Source organism: Periplaneta americana, chromosome 17 (assembly GCF_040183065.1).
Source record: "Periplaneta americana isolate PAMFEO1 chromosome 17, P.americana_PAMFEO1_priV1, whole genome shotgun sequence".
NCBI classification, from domain to species: Eukaryota; Metazoa; Arthropoda; class Insecta; order Blattodea; family Blattidae; genus Periplaneta; species Periplaneta americana.
The window spans coordinates 8754398-8768320 of NC_091133.1; the positions used below are offsets into that span (position 1 = coordinate 8754398).

Sequence of the window (13923 nt, forward strand, 5' to 3'; positions counted from 1 at the left end):
AAAAGGGAACTCCATGCAAGTTAGGCCTACATTACTGCTTTGGAAAGCGCAAAATCATTTAAGTGCTATAATGAAGGGCAGTTCATTAAATCATGTCTGAATAAAATTCCTAATATTATTTTCTCAAATAATCCGATGTTTTAACAGTATGAAATTATCCCCGCGGACAATACAAGTAGGATAAGGGATATTGAACGAGAAATAAAATCAAAGATTCATAAACAGTGATCTAATCTCTCGCTATAGGTGGAAAAACAGATATTGATACAGTAAAATTGGTAATGTTCATCCGCGGAGGTACGAAGGATTTCTCTGTATAGGATTATTTTCTCGTTGTCGTTGCACTCGGAGGAAATACAACGGGAGAGGAGTTATTGCAAGCACGAAGAAAATATATAGATGAAATTAATCTGTAAATAAACCAATTTGTATTTGTGGTAACAGACGGAACTCGAAATATGGCTTTACTAAATGGATTAATGTGCTATTTGAGTTGGAAATAAGTCAGAACATAAAGTGTTGCCATTGTATAACACAGCAGACTAGCTTAGATTTATTTAAAATGGTTGTCATAGAAAAATATGTATAGTCTTGCTTTAGGTCGTCTGCCGCTACACTTCATGGTTGCTATGTTTGGTTCTACATTCAGTATATTTCCGAACAATTGTTTTGTGAACGAAAACTTGTACAATCTAAATAAAGATCATGGCTAACGGACGAAAATTTACTTGTGATGTATGTTCCTACATTGTTGTAGCACAGTAAAAATAAAAGTTAAATAAAATATAATCTGTCCAACTCTAAATCAATATTGTGTAGTTTACGTCAGATGACTGGATTAAGAGTTCATCACTGGGATCCGAATGGAGTGCTCTATACTCCTCAATTGATACAGTATTACATCTTATGTATTGCGGCTTGCGTCCAGTGATGTCATTGTGAGTACAAATTTTCGGAAGCTGATGTAATGTGTGAAAATCACCTTTATAACCCGTTGGGAAAGTAATGATAGCTAGCTGTAAACAGAAACTTAATTACGAACAGAAATATTTGTTCCAACAACTATGGGTAGAGTTGAGTTAAGGAATTTTCAGGATAACTACAAAGTGGTGCAATAATATGACAAATTTGTTCCTTTATGATAAAAATTACGCAATTTTTAACTCCATGTATTTCGCAGTATACCTTTTACAAATAGTACATTATGCAACAAGCCTATAATGGTAGTAATTATGACGCAAGTATGTTTGTTTATGAAACGAGCGCAAGCGAGTTTCATAATTTTCATACGAGCGTCTTAATTACCATTATAGGCAAGTTTCATACGACTTTTTATGCTCGACCATATTTCAAACTTGAAATTATTCAAAAGTAGGTCATGTTATGGTTATGTGAGTAGCGAACTGGCCTGAATTGTGAGATGTGTGCAGACGCGAAAGTATTTATTTTTTCCGAGGCCGAATGTCATTGACCTTGATATAACGTAGAGAATAAGACGAACATTAGTCTTGATATAACCTGGAAATTGATTTAGAATTGAAAAACGAGATGACAAATTGAATTTATTTGAATATTATTTACAATGAACGCTAATTATTATAGTAACAGAATATAACCTTCTGCGACAGTATTGGATTTCCAGCCTCCGTGACTTTTCGCTAATTGTCTTTTGATTGTATATCCGAGAATAATCGATACTTGCGGTTTTATAATGGTACAAAGGTGATTTGTCATTGGCTGAACACCTAAACTTTAATGAATAGGTATACTTTAATGAGGTGCATTAAAGGGCTACTACCACGTGTATAATTACTACATTTCGGCATGGTCGACCATAAAATATATTACGAAACAGTTTTCTTTTTGAGTGAATATTTCTGTTGCCTAATTAGTTAGGCGTATTCCTATTCTATGACTGCATATTATATTTTGCCATTTTCTTAAAAATCTAATATATTTTAAACAGTGTTTCATTCATTTTGTCTCTAGCCATACTCACACGTACCATTACACAACATTCCTTTCCACGTGACGACATTTTGCATACATACAAAAAATAACATGAAAGTTAGTTGAAATGTGAATGAAAAGGGGGTACCATTAATCTGGGTGTTACAGCTTCCAACCGTGCAATTACGATGGTAAGAATGTATATAATGTCGTCAATATACGAGTATAGACATGATGTTTACCTTGCCATCCATACCAGGACAAAATTGGTTTCTTTCTCTCTCCTTTCCTCGTCCTACTCAATCTTACTGAGAAGTAGTGCCACTATTAGTGAAAAGGTTATACTGGTGACAGACTACAGTACTAATCGCGATTAGCACTTATCGCGATCAGGCCCGATCGCGATTACCGAAAATGTGGTGACACACTACGTACCGTCTGGTCAACAGCTGAATTACCATAGAGGAAAGAATTTTCTCTATGTACAAACGTATATGTTTGTTTCCCTCCTGGACAACACCTAAAGTTCATACTTTTTGATGTTTGTTTATTGTTTTTTTTTCTTTTTTTTTTTTTTTTTTGTTGTTTCTTGCAGCTTGATGTGGGAATTTATTTGTTGAAATTGTTATATACTTTACAATGTAAACTGATACAATTTAGAAAAGAGATTTTATAACCTATAAAATTTATATCATGCCAAAAATTTATATTATTTTGTAATAAAACATTTTTAAAAACAACCTTAACCTTAACGATAGCGTCGTAATAGAAACTGAAATTGAAAATCTGAAAAAGAAACCAGTTCCAGTTTGTAATCAATTATTTATTGAAATGAAACATCTAACATCTTTCAGCAGCCTTCTATTGCTCTCTCTCTCTCTCTCTCTCTCTCTCTATATATATATATATATATATATATATATATATATAGTGTATATAGTGTGTGTGTGTGTGTGTGTGTGTATGTGAATAATTCGTCTGTCATTTGTTAATATATTTATTTTTACTTTTCTCAGATCTGCATTAAATTTCTCCACTGCGTCTAATGCTAGCCAAATTCATTTTCTACCCATTCATTTTCGTTTCGATTTCATATAATACAATGGAAGGGGTAACAAAATTTCACAGCAGAAGCCATCACGACTTCCTAATTAATATAAATCAAGATTATTCGAAACCAAAGTCTACTAAAATGTTACTTTCGTCCACTGGGCCGTGCCTCAGCGCGATTATCTTGTTCTGGAAACAGGATTTAGCTCATGATCGCGATCGGGACGGTGACAGACTACAAACCCGATCGCGATTAGGTCGATAATCGCGATTAGTGACTGTAGTCTGTCACCAGTATTAGGTAGGATTTGATGAGGACATAGATTAGTAACAAGGGACCCCACTGTTAGTGATACAGTTACGTAGAGCTAGATAAGACAGATTATTTTCAGACGCACTGTCAGTGATAAGGTTAAATAGGGTTTGATGAAGACATATTAGTGATAAGTAGGGCTACTGCCAATGATTAAGTGAGACAGAGTTTAATAAGGGGATAGACAAATGACAGGGGGTTCGCGCAAAAATAACAGAAGTGAATATTACCCGCATTATTCCCCTGTTATAATAGCTTTTCGTTCCCAACTTGTTTCGTCGATTATAACGATATTCCATGACCACATCATATCCCTCCTTCATTTAATTGTGATAACATGACAATATTTTTAATACGTCCATTTTCTTTTGATGTTAATGTTATATTTTATTTAACGACGCTCGAAACTCCAGAGGTTATATCAGCGTCGCCGGATGTGCTGGAATTTTATCCCGCAGGACTTCTTTTACATGCCAGTAAATCTACTGACATGAGCCTGTCGCATTTAAGCACACTTAAATGCCATCGACCTGGCCCGGGATCGAACCCGCAACCTTGGGCATAGAAGGCCAACTTTTCTTTTGATGCATTCAAAAACCAGCCATTATCCTTCGAAACTTACCCGGGATCTTTTCTGACTCCATACCATATTTGATTGTTAATATTTACATCCATATACTCTGAAATGTTCCAGTGACCTAGACACGCTATCCTTGGTTATTTTAGTTTCTTTTACAATTAAAATTATTATTTCATAATTATACAGGATGATTCACGAGGATTTACCGCCACTTGCGGAGCTTATTTCCTTAGACATTCTGAGCATATAATGTCATATAAACATGTGTCCTAATCTCAATATTTTCAGAGTTACACTAATTTGAATTTGTTAGTAAAATACCTTTTTTCTTTAGTTTTAAGAGTAAAAGAAAATTACAAATATAGAATGAACTATTCAGAAGTGTCATTTCTTTAATTGGCTAGTGTACTGAAGCTAAAAATGTGTTGTTAATTGCTTTGTACAGATTCTGTTTTTCAATTTTTAACTAAAAATTACATTATTCTTACGCACTTATCGCAAGAATTGTTACAAATCACATGACTTCAGGAACTTGATCCTTTACAGTTTAATTATGCATTCTAATGTAGCCTACAGTCTTAAAGATTTTACAAGAGTGGAGTGGTTCGTAACAATTCTTGTGATAAATGCATAAAAAAATGTAATTTTGTAGTCAAAAATCGAAAAAAAAAAAAAATTGTACGAAGCAACTATAAAATTCGCAACATATTTTTAGCTTCAGAATACTAGCTGCACCTAAATAGTTCATTCTTTATCTGTAATATTCTTTTACCCTTAAAACTAGAGAATGATGGTATTTTACAGATAACTTCAAATTAGTGTAACTCTGAAAATATTGGAAATAGAACCAATGTTTATATGACATTTTTTGCTCAGTATAACTTCGGGAGTAAGCCCCGTAAGTGGCGGTAAATCTTAGTGAATTATCCTGTATATTGATTAATTTATTTTATGTTGATTGCTTCCGTTAGTGGATAGCCTCAGCTATAGAACACATCTTTATTTGTAGTTATAATTATTTTGCACTGTTAATGTTTTATTGATACAAAGTGAACATGTACTTTGAAAAGTAAAACAAATTAAACAAATACAGCATAAACTTCGATGTAGACTATGAGTAAAATGTTGTAGATTCAAGAGTAATTATTTGTATTTGTAAAATTGGCTTCTTGTTCTTTCTACTGCAAGAGGTTATGAGAATAAACTAATTAATTGTCCAAACATAATAATGAACACTTGATGCAATAACAATTTCCTTCTTGTGTTTTATTTCAAGAAAGTGAAAGTGTTCTCTGATTATTAAAAAAAAAATACAGTTACTGAATAAATAATCTGCCATTAAACTAATTAAATTTACTAATTCACTCATTCTTTAAAAATAGTGGGTGAAATCTAGGTGAAATGAAAACTTCCAATTTCCTTCTACTGTAGATATTTAAAAATGCATTAAGCTATAAAATGTCCTAAGTATTAAAAATAAATATTCTTGAGGTCAAAAAACACCCCAGATAAATAGCGTGAAATTCTAGAGCAGCTAAGTTTCGAGGGTTAAACAACATTGCACTTGACTCTGGCAATCAACCCTTATAGTCATGAATTTTACTACTGAAATATCGTCGCTCTTTTGTCTAACATGGCTCGGTACGCTTCGGTCACTAGTGACTAGCATACAGTGAAACCTCTCCTTTATGGACATCAAAGGGACGTAACAATCTGTCCGCATCTGGGAGGTGTTCTTTATTGGGAGGGAGGCTTCCCAATCTAACAGTAAATTTATAATATGCATTATGTAATCTCTTCGTGCTTTAAATGAAATGTATTACTGTAGTTTAATTCTAAATACAGTATAGTGTACTACAGTAAATTCTTTGCAACTTTGAACTACAGTCGATAAGACAGAAAAAGGAAAATACAGCACTGTGCCATGCAATTTTATTCTAGGTCTACAGAATGCAGTACTGTAATTTACAGTTCTCAACTTAACCTTTATGTTCAGGTGCCATGTCTCTCGAAACAGAACAACTGATTGCAGTGAAGAGAATAATCCTACTAACCCTATTATGTGTCGAATAGAATTTCACGATCGCGGAAACCTTGCATCCATCAAACAGGTTAAATATGACTTTGTTTGTCAATCCGCTTCCAGCTAACAAGTGGTAGCCGGCTGGGCTAGTGTTAGCCTACAAGACCCTTATTGTCTTCTTTCATTAGTATTAGTATTAGTATGGTTTATTCTCACTCAAACCTTTGGTCCTGCTGGCCCTTCACATTATTGTATTCGGGCCAGCAGTCCCTTTCATATACTATTTACAACTTGCACACTACCCGATGTTAATGACCAACACCTCTTCATCATTTAATGTTCATCCACTATGTCTTTCATGTTCGTTCACCACACTTCCTATATTTCTGCGTTTATTAACTATTTCTTCTTTCCTTCTAATCCTACCATCTACTATTTCCCATTCCTAATAACAACATAATTACTTTTTCTACTCTGCATTCTGACAGACCCAACTTATTTACAAATCACTGCAATAATTTTACTGTACTGTAGTCTTAACTAGGCCTACCCTCTATTATTTGCCTTACATCTATCTATATTGCTTCTTTGTCCTACTGATACCTATCTAGTCAAGTCCTACTTTTAGCTCCTCTGCTCTTCCTATCCCACTAATTAAATAAACTCATCATACCCTTCTCCTCACACTTAAACACTATTCATCCATAAATTAATCCTTCATTAGGCTGTCCAAATATAACTCTACGTCGAAAGTCTCGCCATTAATTTTTAATTTGTCCTTCACTAGTTTCGCGTAGTAACCGTTTGACTTGCCGCTTTCAAAAAGGGCACTAACACTTTCCTCCTGCACCTCACTTCATAATCAAAGTCACTATCGATGCTAATATTAGTCTTTTAACTACCTCTTTTTGCTCATTATCATATCCTTTACCATAGAGTTCGCGAATTTAACTAGTATAGGCCGGTTAGTCCCATGTCCCACTCTATAGACCTCTTTCATTTGTTCGTTACTAATATCTAATCCCATCCCCTCCCAGCACACAGTCAGTATCACCTCAAATATTTCCCAAGATTGCTCTCTTTCCTTTTCTTTGATCCTGAAAAATACTAAATTATTCTTCCGCTTCTCTTCTTCTAAGTCTTTCACTTTCCTCTTCAACATCATGTTCTCCTCTTGCAATTCTTCTATCTTCTTATTAATTTGAACGATGCTTTCCCTAAAACTTTCCGGATCTATTTTACTCGAAACACTCACTTCACAATTCTTTAAACTTTGGAACGATTTGTTTGTAAGTACTATTTTCACTTCACTACTTTATATGGCGCGCGATCATTCACATCCAGCTCCACTCGTCGCTCAGTGAGAACTCTCTCCTTTCATTTAAGGAATTTCTGTACTAAATTTTCCAGTTTTGTAACACATTAGTCTTGAAATCCAAGTACTGGCCGCACTCAGGGGCTAAAGCAAGCTTTAGGACTGTGAAACAGCTGTCTGTATCTGTGTCTGAGAGTGTCTGTGAACGAAAGTTAAATTTATCATTATTTATATATTATTTCAGTTGGGACATAAAAATCTGTCTGTATATGTGGAGTGTCCGTATCTTGGAGGTGTCCGCAAGGAGAGGTTTCACTGTAGTTGGCACTGCTGTTACATATCTATTGTTCCTTTATTTGGAGGGTGTTACTTTTATACACAGCTCATGCTGAAAGGTTTAGATAACAAAAAGAAAAGGGTAGGTAGAATTTAAGTAGGCCTAAATACTTTGTTGCTGTTTCTCCGAAACTCATCAATTCCGATATATTTTCATGTGTCAAAAGCTGTAGGAGCATTCATTTCTGGGCAAACGACCGTTGCATTTGTGCCACTCTTGTTCTTACTGTTCTCAAGAAAAGAGTCTAAGAACTTAAAAGTCAGTCAGTATAAATTGTTTTGTGTTGACCAATACATGCATATATTGTGTTCTAGAACTTTATTTCTGCGTTTTTTTTTTTTTTTTTTTTTTCGTGAACGTGCTGAGAGCAAGACTAGCACTAGGACACGTACTAACTTATCTATGGTCATTAACATGAAAAATTAATATTTCCTTCATATATTTCAACCTAATTCGGAATTTAATTTTGTGCTTTGGCAGTTTACCAGCCCCCACAACCTAAACTTCTATGTTGTCGCCACCATTTTACACACACACGCATGCAAGTATGCACGCACGCACATACTCTGGAGCGTAATAAAAATAAAAGATCGCATTAAAATTAATGCAGCACACAAAGAGAAAAAGTTGCATGTCCAGTGAGGTTGTTAGCAGAAAAACATGAGTAAAAGGTTGGCATGTCATACACAATTACAATCGCTTTATATCTATCTAAGAAATAAACTGGATGCAAGGCATACCAAAAGCCTAGGCAAACCAAACCTCTCACTGATTCTCGACTTTACAATATTTCCTATTAAATGTATATATTTGCAAAGTTATACCAGGTCTCAGTTTCATTTAATCATGAAATGAAGCAACACAAATCCGACGTCAGTCCCCTGTGTGCTGTGTGATCGAAGCGTCAATAACTTTGAACTTATGTTTTAATTAGGCAGCGATGGATACAACACACTGGTCGCCTTGAGGAAATGGTGCTGACAATCTCATGGTCAGGATATCAGAGGTTCAATATAAACTCTGCTAAATAAACATGTCGGCGGAAAATCTACAACATTTCACGACCATCGTCAAACATCGACTGCAAGTTCCAAAAACTTACTACATAACTTCTACTAACAGTCTAATTATAAAAAAATCTAAGAAATTTTACAAGTTGCATGCAGAAGTAAATAATTTTCTTATACCTGTTACATTCTTTGTACATGCTTGACATTGTCTCCAGTTTCTATTCTTTATTATTATGTCTAAAATAAATACTATCATTTAAAAATAGAAGCATATTTTGCTTTAATGTTTCTGTGATTTATTCAAGAATTCTGTATTCATTAATTTTTTTTTAACTACAACACAAGTCAATTTCTTTAAATTTTTACTCGTGTATTTTTCGCAGGGGAGATATAATTATTATTTTTTGGCAGTGAACAATTCGTTAGCTCACTAAAATGTGGGCTTATTCATGCTTCTTAATCCACAGATAAAAATTTCATTCCAGACTTTAGAATCCAATTTTGTAATTATGTTACCCGTCATGGAAACGCGGAAAACATATAAAAATAATATTTTTGAAGTTAATGTCGGTTTGAGGGCATTTCTTTGTAATAAAATTAAGAAGTGGAGGTCAAGCGATACAAACTTTGTTCTGTGTTTATTTCATTTTTGTGAATTTACTTGTTTCTGTGGTAGAATGTGGCTCTCTGGTTTGCTTCTGAGATGGTGAAGTTAAATTGGCAATATTTTTTCGTAATTTATTATAGTTCATGGATTTCCGTCCATCTGGCGTTTGTGTGCATGGTAGATTTGAGTATATTTCGCGGAGGTATATGACTGAGTCTTTTGGTTTACTGATCATGAAAGAGGCAGGAAGCAGTAGTTCGTGTGACAGTTGTCAGTGGACGGTTTTGGCATTTTTAAAGGGGCCGTTATTCAATACTGCAGTACTGCAGTCTTCTTTGTTAAGACAAGGCGTATTGTCAGATAAATGTATTTGTGAAAATTGAAGAAGTGTTGTGAATGCATCATGGAAAAGTAGAGTGTTTCGTTGTGGAAAATCAGTTTAAGGAAACCGCTAAGGCTAAATTAGTGCTGAGGTAGTTCCCTTTGTACTCCATTTATACAATTTACACATACAAATCTGTTACGGGTTAGGTTTTGTTAGTTTAGGCTTTTGTTATGCCTCGGTTATATGATCAACTGCAACTCCATACAAAATCCCTTAAAAATTCAATAATTTTCACTTCTGAAGTCACCGAACTATCTCAGTGCTGGTTTCACCAATGGCTGTCTTTTTTTTTTTTTTTTTTTTTTCATAAATAATCTGAAATGAATATTACTTAAAAGTTGCGAAAAAAGTTTAAATTTCTAAAACCAAATGAAACTTTACAAATTAGTGACAGGTTAGATTTGGTTTGTTGTTTAGGTTTTGGTATGCCTTGTATGTACGTTTTCTGGTGTGACAATTCTTAAAAGTGAGTACAATTGAGGGGTTTGAGGGAAAAACCAGGCAGTTCCAATTCAGTACTTTTCGAGATAATGAAGAAAAACTTACCGCCAAACAATGAACATGTACAGAAGAGACAGGTCCAAAATGCATTATAACTGTGAATGTAATTCTTGGAACTACTTGATTTTTCGACCAAACGATAGAGCGTATTTTTTTGTCCTCTGTGCATAAACAACTCAAAAATGACAAAAATTGGAGAAGCCTGGTTTTTCCCCCAAACCCCTCAATTGTACTACATTTGTAAAAAGTAAGTTATTTTGTAATTTTTGTTGTAGAAATTAACTATTTTAGCTATTTTTTTTAAGTTTGGAATTTGTAATGTTTCATTTACTTTTAGAAATTTAAACTGTGTTTTCCGCCACTTTTCAGTAATTTTCGTTTCTCATAAATCATGAAATGTGGCCATTTTAGAAAGAAAAATAAAAAAGGCCGTCATGACGAGCTACAGTTTTACCATAATTTTATATCTGTTATCTCTGAACGAAGTACAAAATGTATGGGCTACATGACCCCATTTCTTAGGAGCTGGAGACTGATTGTAAATAAAAGCATAGTTAATCAATTTGGTCATTATGTAGATTAACTATCTCGGTTTATATCGAGTAAAAGGATATGAAAAATAGGTCATATGTACTAATTTCTGTGTGGAACAGATTTGTTATGTTCCCGCATTTATGTTAATATATATTTGAATATATGTTATAAGGAAAGGTAATTTATTTAATTTGATCTATTTTTTTCTACTTTGCAGGTGAATATTTTAAATGATCTGGGTGTATAGTTAGTTTATTGGGCGTTATATAGCACGTTACCAGGTTGGTAAAATTAGACCGTATCTCAAAGCTACATTTTCAGCTGAAGTGAACCAGATTATTGACTAAATAGCCGGATGTGACGTCAGAAGTTATGATCCAAAGCTACAAAGTGCATAGCAATCAAGTCCGTAGTAGCTAGTAAACGAAAATGCTTGCTCGATTGCTGACTTGTTCACTAAACAAACATGGATACCTCAACAGCAATTGGGGTTATGAAATCTGAAAACGCTTTGGAAGTGAAATAATGTAAATATAATGTAGAATAACACGTTAACTTTGAACACTGACATAGTTAGTACCTTCTGCACAATGTTTTAAACATTATTGTAATATATTAAGTCCTTACCTTTTTTACGTAACTCGTAATGAAACTGCATTAGGACACTGCCTTCTTAATCAGTGCTGCACCGTGATGTCATGTTTTTTTAGAAAAATAGTCTATGAAGAAGGCCATGTTTCAAGCATACATTTCCAAAGCTTCCTAGTGTATAGTTTACAAGTCACCTAGTTGCTAGTCACTAGTGTGTAGTATGGATTTGAGCTTTGAGACACAGCCTTAGAAAGGGGTTTGAGGGGGCCGTTAGGTCAGGTTAGAGTAGAGTAGTGTAGGTGAAATAAGTTAGCATTGATTTGCTTATTTTATGTTTTTTTTTTTATTATTTTATGTAGAGTGGCTTATATGTGAAGTCGTATAGAGAAATTATAATTATTTCAACAAATAATTCTTGTCGGAATATTGTATACCTACTTGAATTTTGGTTGAGAGTGAAAATACGCATTTGTGGGCACAAAAATATATAAAACAAAAAATGTGTTTTAAAATTCCAGTGAAAATTCGATTTTTTTTTTTTTTTTTTGGCCAGAAATAGGCGAGGTAGGTCTAGTTAATGTAAATAATTACCGTTAATTATACACAGAAGTATCTATTGAAAGTTGACAATTTAACACCAACTCTGAATTGTCATGATGGCACATTAATTTCAGTCGGCTTGGATAGCGTAGTCGGTATAGCGATGGCCTTCTGTGCTCGAGATTGCGGGTTCGATCCCGCTCATGTCGATGGCATTTAAGTGTGTTTAAATGCGACAGGTTCATATCAGTAGATTTAATCGCATGTAAAAGAACTGTGGGACAAAATTCCGATCCGCAAGAATTCTGTCATTTCTGCAATTGTCGTTAAGTAATGTAAGATATAACCCGCAAATTATAGCCTACATCCACCTTAGGAAAGTAAAATGCATTGCAAAACATAATTCTGTATGACTCGAATCATACGTAATTAGATAGTCCCCCAAAAGGGTATACGGAATGCAAGAACTGACAATATTCACGGGTAAAAACTCACCTCTTTAACGTATTAATATGAAAATGAATCATAGTTAATAGGATTCCTCACGTCTTCACCGTTCAGAATATAGGATATTATAATAATAGTGAAATAGCACACGAAAATATATCATATTACAATGCGCGATACACTGTACCATTCCAATAATAATGTTGAATACTACGATCAAGTGAGCCGTGACCACGAAAACAAAATGAAGAACAAATTTCGAAATAATAATAATAATAATAATAATAATAATAATAATAATAATAATAATAATAGTAATAGTAATAAACACTCGAACCACGCAAGTGAAATGCGTAGGCATTATATAGTAATAATGATAATAATAATAATAATAATAATAATAATAATAATAATAATAATAATAATGGTTTTTAAGGAACCCGGAGGTTCATTGCCGTCCTCATACAAGCCCGCCATGTCTCTATACTGAGCAAGATTAATCCAGTTGCTACAATTATATCCCAGTTCCCTCAAATATATTTTAACATTATCCTCCCATCTACGTCTCGGCCTCACCAAAGGTCTTTTACCACCGGTCTCCCAACTAACATTCTATATGCCTTTCTGGATTCGTATATATTTGCCACATGTCCGGCCCATTTCAAATGTCTGGATGTAATGTACCTAATAATGTCAGGTGAAGAATACAATGTCTGCAGATCTATGTTGTGTAACTCTCTCCCTTTTAGCCCCAGATATTTTCATACATACCTTATTCTCAAACACCCTTAGGCCCTAAACTCTGTTCCTCTCTCAAAGTGAGAGTCCAAGTTTCACAACTGTACAGAACAACCAGCAATATAACTGTTTTATAAATTCTAATTTTCAGCTTTTTTGAAAGCAAACTAGATGATAACAGTTTCTCAACCGAAAAATAACACGCATGTCCCATATTTATTCTGCGTTTAATTTCCTCCCTACCGTCATTTATATTTGTTACTGCCAGTAGCGTCGCGTGACATTTTGACATAGGGATGCGATTTTTTAAATGATTAAAATACAGTAGTCTGCTTTCGTTACATGTGGGAGTTGTGGAAATAGCCGCTCATTGATGAACGTTTGAGTTGAATTTTCAAATTTTCTTTATGATTTCCTTGTAGCATAAGTTATAAGGATATTTACCGAGCAGAAGCCTGGCCGTGTTTACATAAAACACGAAAGACGAAAGTGCATAGAACGAGACCGACTACACTGTTGATAATACAGTAAATCAAAATAAGCTTCATAGTTTTCTTTTAGATTTAACATTATTTCTTCAGGGAGCGAATTTGCAAAGGCGTATGATCAAGCACACTCAAAAGTTTCAATTTGGAATATGCAGAAAACTGTTGAATAATATCAATTCTGATAACGTGTAGGATTTCATTGAACAATCACCTATACACAATTTTCTTATCCTCTCCAGAGATTGCATCCAGCCGTCATATTTCAGATTGAGAATAATTTTCAGCAGCAAAATCATCCATGCGTTTCCAAAGTTCCTGAAAGTAATTTCTCAGTCCTTGCTTGTACTCCTGGAAATTATGGATATTTGTTTTATTTTTTTTTTATTTTAGTAGATTATTTTACGACGCTTTATCAACATCTTAGGTTATTTAGCATCTGAATGAGATGAAGGTGATAATGCCGGTGAAAATAATGAGTCCGGGGTCCAGCACCGAAAGTTACCCGGCATTTGCA

The 13923-nt window shown here is 34.1% G+C and overlaps 1 protein-coding gene across 8 annotated transcripts in view; it reads right to left on the minus strand.

Moving 5' to 3' along the window:
* LOC138693007 (zinc finger protein 501-like) overlaps nucleotides 1–12386 on the minus strand; it is a 161261-nt gene extending 148875 nt beyond the window's left edge. For all 8 annotated transcript variants that reach the window (XR_011330191.1, XR_011330192.1, XR_011330196.1 and 5 more), the window contains exon 1: nucleotides 12232–12386. The gene's annotated coding sequence lies outside the window, so the exon portion shown is untranslated. The remainder of the gene's footprint in view (nucleotides 1–12231) is intronic.
* Nucleotides 12387–13923: the final 1537 nt, after the last annotated feature.